An 8,155-nucleotide genomic window follows, 5' to 3' on the forward strand; every position below is an offset into this window, starting at 1 on the left:
ACTTAGTAAGTCACTTAGTAAATTATCTTTTAGTAAGAACTGATGCCAAAACCTCAGCCTCTATGCACAGGTGCTGAATCAAATCTCGGAGACAGAGTTTTGGGTGAAGTAGAAAAGAACAGCTTTATTGTTTTGCCAGGGGGGGAACACAAAGGGGGACACAGCAGGCTGGGGCCTCAAAATCTGGGTGTCCCAACCAGGGAGGTTTTGGTGAGGAGTTTTATAACAGTGGCTCAAGGGTGGAGTTGCTAATAAGGATTAGGGTGTGTGCAGGGTTTGCACTCCTTTAATCTGACTTCAGGTGGTCTCCTCCCTTGTCTCTGCATCCCCTCCCTTCCCTGATTAGCAGCTGTTCGAATCTGCCCTTTGGAACTCAGGGAAGGTCATGGAGGCTGGAGTCTGTTCCCTACAAACAAGAAACGGGAATGGGGGACACAGAAAGTCTTTCACGCCCAGGAGCCTCACAGGGTCCTGCTCAGTTTCAGAACTACGTCGAATGAATCATCAGGAGCCTTAATTCAATTTACCCCTTTAAAGTAACTATTGACTATTACAACACAGTTCTAAAAGTACTATTATAAATCACCCCAATAAGGAAGAAAGAGCATAAAGAAACCAGAGCATCTATGGCTCTCCAAGTAGTTCAAATTTAGAAGGACATAAATACAGAAATGACAAAAGATAAATGCCAGAGAGTTGTATCAACCTGTGAACCAAATGCCAGAGACTGACTCCTTCAATATTCTGAGAATTGTGGAAAAGGTTGTAGGCGGCCAAAATCTTATTCTTAGAGCAAGTAAATGAATACACAGGCAGAGGAACACCATTTGGAGAATATGTATGCATATAAATATAACAAATGACAGAGAAAATGGGATTACTAAAGGTCCCCTTTGCTGTTACCTTCTTTGTTAAAGAGAATGCTATTTAAACTGTACTCAACTTTCCAAAGTCATAAAGAAGAAATTGAAGTCTAAGATATGGGAATATATATTGAGAAACTGTAGAGCTAGTTAAAGCTAGTTCAAGTCTCCAAGCCCAGCTGAATGAAACATTAGAGGCACCAGAAGCCTAAGCACAAGAAAACATTTTCCTGATTTTGTTCAAAAGGAGAAAGAAATTAATTATTTTGCAAACCACTGGTTAGCTTGATAGTGATTCTGAACAAATTGCTGTTAGGTTATTAAACAGATGGGGTGGGAGTGTCTAGAAAGAAAAGAGTTAACCACTGGGAACCAGCATGGGTAAACCAAATGGGGAAAAAGAGGAGCAGAACATGGTAGAAAGAGAGAGAGTATAAAAAAAAATGTGAAAGACTTAGAAATGGACCAAAAAGGTTGTGGGATGACTTCAGTGAAAACCAGGCAGTGTCTAGCATACCCTTCCAAGGTGTCTGGTTTAGGGGGTCTTTGTGTCTTTCATGATCTTTGAGCTATTTACAACTCTGTAATTTGTAGACAACTTATAGCAATGCAAATGATTCTTGTCCAGAAATGTACAAATGAATTGTTTCTGATGGATGTTCAGTTGATTCTCCTCCCCCAATGTGGAATAAGCCAGTTTTGCACTTTTGAAGAAAGTTCATTTAAATATTTCTGATGGCCTATTACATTGCTACTCTTTGGATTCTCCTTTGAACCAGTTGTAGCATCTTACTAGCTCCCTCATTAATTGAGTTAAATAAAATCTTTGATGTGTTTTTATTTTATATTTGTATAAAAGGCATGATTTTCCTTTGAAATATATATGTATATTTTAAATAAATATAAACATATATACTTCCAGAAGAAGTAGTGACATGTTTTTAAAATATGGGAAGGGGGAAGAATGTAGTGTGTTGATAGCAGAAAAGGCACATGGAGTAGTGGGGAGATGAGGCTTGGGAGGGTAAGCAAAATTGGGTCAAAAGGGCTTTGTGATATAATGGAAGTGAAAAATTTATTATCTTAAGAGCTGGCACGAGAATTCTTCTTAAGAAGGTTACTATAATTTTTTTGAGTCAGTACTTGTACTGCTGCTTGGTGATAGGCCACATGGATGTCAGCAGAGACCAAGGTAAACATTTTAGGAGGTGGCTAGCGTGATCTTCCTAAAGCAAAGAAAGAAATGTGTTTTAGCTCCTGAAAATGGAGGGGAAGAGGAGAATCAGGAATATGGTGTGCAGTTGGAGACCAGGAAGGGTGAAGAGCCAGTAAAAATTCTTTGTGTTTGAGTAACTAAAAGGCATTTCAAAAAGAAGCATGCTTAATATTCAATTTGAAGTCATTTGCATTAATGCAGTGTAAACCATTCCAAGATTAGCTTTGTGTCAGCTAATTTTCTAGCCAAGTTCTGTGGGATTCCTTAACTGTTTGTAAACTTGAAAAGAAGCAGAATTAAATATCTGAGTTGCTGCAGAGGCATTACCCACTAAAACTCAAGCCCAGAAGTAGGAGTGTTCATGCAAAAGGATCAGAGACTCTTGAAGAAGAACTTGGATTTCTTGTGGTTTGACATAACCTTATTTAGGCATCAGTGGGTAATAGATTTAAAATTGACATGTGGGTTACATAAACCAAGAATAAAGAGTTTTATTTGATCTTGGAGATGATAGAGAGACACTGAGGGTGCTGACATGGAGTGGTAGGCAAGCCTAGGGGCTAGAAAATGACATGAAAATAGGCAATCAAATGCTCAGTTGGTGTTGGGAAGGCAACAGAAGAGTTGCAAATTACAGAGCATCTTAGTTTGTGAATGGGGCCATTAAAAATAAACTCATAGGTTGGCAGCATGAACACAGCCTGCAGGGGGTTAGTGCACCACGCTAGCAGGGAGGGAGTCCGGGGAAAAGTCTGGACCTGCCGAAGAGGCAAGAGACATTTTCTTCACTCTTTGTTTCCTGGTGCGCAAGGAGAGAGGATTAAGAGAGCTGCTTAAAGGAGCTCCAGAGACGCGCGCGAGCCGCGGCTAACAGCGCAGACCCCAGAGACGGGCATGAGACGCTAAGGCTGCTGCTGCCACCACCAAGAAGCCTGTGTGCGAGCACAGGTCACTATCCACACCCCCCTTCCGGGGAGCCTGTGAAGCCCGCCACTGCCAGGGTCCCGGGATCCAGGGACAACTTACCCGGGAGAACGCACGGCGCGCCTCAGGCTGGTGCAACGTCACGCCGGCCTCTGCCGCCGCAGGCTCGCCCCGCACTCCATGCCTCTCCCTCCCCCGGCCTGAGTGAGCCAGAGTCCCTGATTCAGCGGCTCCTTTAACCCCGTCCTGTCTGAGCGAAGAACAGATGCCCTCAGGAGACCTACACGTAGAGGCGGGGCCAAATCCAAAGCTGAACCCCGGGAGCTGTGCGAACAAAGAAGAGAAAGGGAAAATTCTCCTAGCAGCCTCAGGAGCAGCGGATTAAATCTGCACAATCAACGTGATGTACCCTGCATCTGTGGAATACATGAATAGACAACGAATCATCCCAAATTGAGGAGGTGGACTTTGGGAGCAAGCTTTATTATTTTTTCCCTTTTTCCTCTTTTTGTGAGTGTGTATGTGTATGCTTCTGTGTGAGATTTTGTCTGTATAGCTTTGCTTTCACCATTTGTCCTAGGGTTCTATCCATCCGTTTTTCTTGTTGTTTTTTCTGTACTTTAAAAAAAATTTTTTTTCTTAATAATTACTTTTTATTTTAATAACTTTATTTTATTTTACTTTATTTTATTTTCTTTTATTCCCTTTCTTTCTTTATACTTTTTCTCCCTCTTATTCTGAGCCATGTGGATGAAAGGCTCTTGGTGCTGCAGCCAGGAGTCACTGCTGTGCCTCTGAGGTGGGAGAGCCAATTTCAGGACACTGGCCCACAAGAGACCTCCCAGCTCCACGTAATATCAAACGGCGAAAATCTCCCAGAGATCTCCATCTCAACACCAACACACAGCTTCACTCAACGACCAGCAAGCTACAGTGCTGGACACCCTATGCCAAACAACTAGCAAGACAGGAACACAACCCCACCCATTAGCAGAGAGGCTGCCGAAAATCATAATAAGGCCACAGACACCCCAAAACACACCACCAGACGTGGACCTGCCCACCAGAAAGACAAGATACAGCCTCATCCACCAGAACACAGGCACTAGTCCCATCCACCAGGAAGCCTACACAACCCATTGAACCAACTTTAGCCACTGGGGACAGACACCAAAAACAACGGGAACTACAAACCTGCAGCCTGCAAAAAGGAGACCCCAAACACAGTAAGATAAGCAAAATGAGAAGACAAAAAAACACACAGCAGATGAAGGAGCAAGATAAAAACCCACCAGACCTAACAAATGAAGAGGAAATAGGCAGTCTACCTGAAAAAGAATTCAGAATAATGATAGTAAAGATGATCCAAAATCTTGGAAATAGAATAGAGAAAATGCAAGAAACACTTAACAAGGACCTAGAAGAACTAAAGAGGAAACAAGCAATGATGAACAACACAATAAATGAAATTAAAATACTCTAGAAGGGACCAATAGCAGAATAACTGAGGCAGAAGAACGGATAAATGACCTGGAAAATAAAATAGTGGAAATAACTACTGCAGAGCAGAATAAAGAAAAAAGAATGAAAAGAACTGAGGACAATCTCAGAGACCTCTGGGACATTAAAGGCACCAACATTCGAATTATAGGGGTTCCAGAAGAAGAAGAGAAAAAGAAAGGGACTGAGAAAATATTTGAAGAGATTATAGTTGAAAACTTCCCTAATATGGGAAAGGAAATAGGTAATCAAGTCCAGGAAGCACAGAGAGTCCCATACAGGATAAATACAAGGAGAAACACGCCAAGACACATATTAATCAAACTGTCAAAAATTAAATACAAAGAAAACATATTAAAAGCAGCAAGGGAAAAACAACAAATAACACACAAGGGAATCCCCGTAAGGTTAACAGCTGATCTTTCAGCAGAAACTCTGCAAGCCAGAAGAGACTGGCAGGACATATTTAAAGTGATGAAGGAGGAAAACCTACAACCAAGATTACTCTACCCAGCAAGGATCTCATTCAGATTTGATGGAGAAATTAAAACCTTTACAGCCAAGCAAAAGCTGAGAGAGTTCAGCACCACCAAACAAGCTTTACAACAAATGCTAAAGGAACTCCTCTAGGCAAGAAACATGAAAGAAGGAAAACACCTACAATTATAAACACAAAATAATTAAGAAAATGGGAAGAGGAACATACATATAAATAATTACCTTAAATGTAAATGGATTAAATGCTCCCACCAAAAGACACAAACTGGCTGAATGGATACAAAAACAAGACCCATATATATGCTGTCTACAAGAGACCCACTTCAGACCTAGAGACACATACAAACTGAAAGTGAGGGGATGGAAAAAGATATTCCATGCAAATGGAAACCAAAAGAAAGCTGGAGTAGCAATTCTCATATCAGTTAAAATAGACTTGAAAATAAAGAATGTTACAAGAGACAAGGAAGGACACTACATAATGATCAAGGGATCGATCCAAGAAGAAGATATAACAATTGTAAATATTTATGCACCCAACATAGGAGCACCTCAATACATAAGGCAAATATTAACAGCCATAAAAGGGGAAATCGACAGTAACACATTCATAGTAGGGAACTTTAACACCCCACTTACACCAATTTGACAGATCATCCAAAATGAAAATAAATAAGGAAACACAATCTTTAAATGATACATTAAACAACATGGACATAATTGATATTTATAGCACATTCCATCCAAAAACAACACAATACACATTTTTCTCAAGTGCTCATGGAACATTCTCCAGGATAGATTATATCTTGGGTCACAAATCAAGCCTTGGTAAATGTAAGAAAATTGAAATTGTATCAAGTATCTTTTCCAACCACAATGCTATGAGACTAGATATCAATTACAGGAAAAGATCTCTAAAAAATACAAACACATAGAGGCTAAACAATACACTACTTAATAACAAAGTGATCACTGAAGAAATCAAAGTGGAAATCAAAAAATACCTAGAAACAAATGACAATGGAGACACGACGACCCAAAACCTATGGGATGCAGCAAAAGCAGTTCTAAGAGGGAAGTTTATAGCAATAAAATCCTACCTTAAGAAACAGGAAACATCTCGAATAAACAAACTAACCTCACACCTAAAGCAATTAGAGAAAGAAGAACAAAAAATCCCCAAAGTTAGCAGAAGGAAAGAAATCATAAAGATCAGATCAGAAATAAATGAAAAAGAAATGAAGGAACAATAGCAAAGATCAATAAAACTAAAAGCTGGTTCTTTGAGAACATAAACAAAATTGAAAAAACCATTAGCCACACTCATCAAGAAAAAAAGGGAGAACATTCAAATCAATAGAATTAGAAATGAAAAAGGAGAAGTAACAACTGACACTGCAGAAATACAAAAGATCATGAGAGATTACTACAAGCAACTCTATGCCAAATAAAATGGACAACCTGGAAGAAATGGACAAATTCTTAGAAATGCACAACCTGCCAAGACTGAATCAGGAAGAAATAGAAAATATGAACAGACCAATCACAAGCACTGAAATTGAAACTGTGATTAAAAATCTTCCAACAAACAAAAGCGCAGGACCAGATGGCTTCACAGGCGAATTCTGTCAAACATTTAGAGAAGAGCCAACACCTATTCTTCTCAAACTCTTCCAAAATATAGCACAGGGAGGAACACTCCCAAACTCATTCTATGAGGCCACCATCACCCTGATACCAGAACCAGACAAGGATGTCACAAAGAAAGAAAACTACAGGCCAATATCACTGATGAACATAGATGCAAAAATCCTCAACAAAATACTAGCAAACAGAATCCAACAGCACATTAAAAGGATCATACACCATGATCAAGTGGGGTTTATTCCAGTAATGCAACTATTCTTCAATATATGCAAATCAATCAATGTCATACACCATATTAACAAATTGAAGCAGAAAAACTATATGGTCATCTCAATAGATGCAGAGAATGCTTTCGACAAAATTCAACACCCATTTATGATAAAAACCCTGCAGAAAGAAGGCATAGAGGAAACTTTCCTCAACATAATAAAGGCCATATATGATAAACACACAGCCAACATCGCCCTCAATGGTGAAAAACTGAAACCATTTCCACTAAGAACAGGAACAGGACAAGGTTGCCCACTCTCAGCACTATTATTCAACATAGTTTTGGAAGTTTTAGCCACAGCATTCAGGGAAGAAAATGAAACAAAAGGAATCCAAATCACAGAAGAAGAAGTAAAGCTCTCACTGCTTGCAGATGACATGATACTATACACAGAGAATCCTAAAGATGCTAGCAGAAAACTACTAGAGCTAATCAATGAATTTGGCAAAGTAGCAGGTTACAAAATTAATACACAGAAATCTCTTGCATTACTATACACCAATGATGAAAAATCTGAGAGAAAAATTAAGGAAACACTCCCATTTACCAATGCAAGAAAAAGAATAAAATATCTAGGAATAAACCTACCTAAGGAGACAAAAGACCTGTATGCAGAAAATTATAAGACACTGATGAAAGAAATTAAAGATGATACAAACAGATGGAGAGATATACCATGTTCTTGGATTGGAAGAATCAACATTGGAAAATGACCATACTACCTAAAGCAATCTACAGATTCAATGCAATCCCTATCAAACTACCAATGGCATTTTTCACAGAACTAGAAAAAAATTTTTTACAATTTGTATGGAAACACAAAAGACCCCGAATAGCCAAAGCAATCTTGAGAACAAAAAACGGAGCTGGAGGAATCAGGCTCCCTGACTTCAGACTATACTACAAAGCTACAGTAATCAAGACAGTATGGTACTGGCACAAAAACAGAAATATAGACCAATGGAACAGGATAGAAAGCCCAGAGATAAAGCCATGCACATATGGTCACCTTATCTTTGATAAAGGAGGCAGGAATGTACAGTGGAGAAAGGACAGCCTCTGCGATAAGTGGTGCTGGGAAAACTGGAGAGATACATGTAAAAGTATGAGATTAGAACACTCCCTACACAAAAATAAGCTCAAAATGGATTAAAGACCTAAATGTAAGGCCAGAAACTATCAAACTCTTAGAGGAAAACATAGGCAGAACACTCTATGACATAAATCACAGCA

The sequence above is a fragment of the Orcinus orca genome, chromosome 1 (assembly GCF_937001465.1).
Source record: "Orcinus orca chromosome 1, mOrcOrc1.1, whole genome shotgun sequence".
Lineage (NCBI taxonomy): Eukaryota > Metazoa > Chordata > Mammalia > Artiodactyla > Delphinidae > Orcinus > Orcinus orca.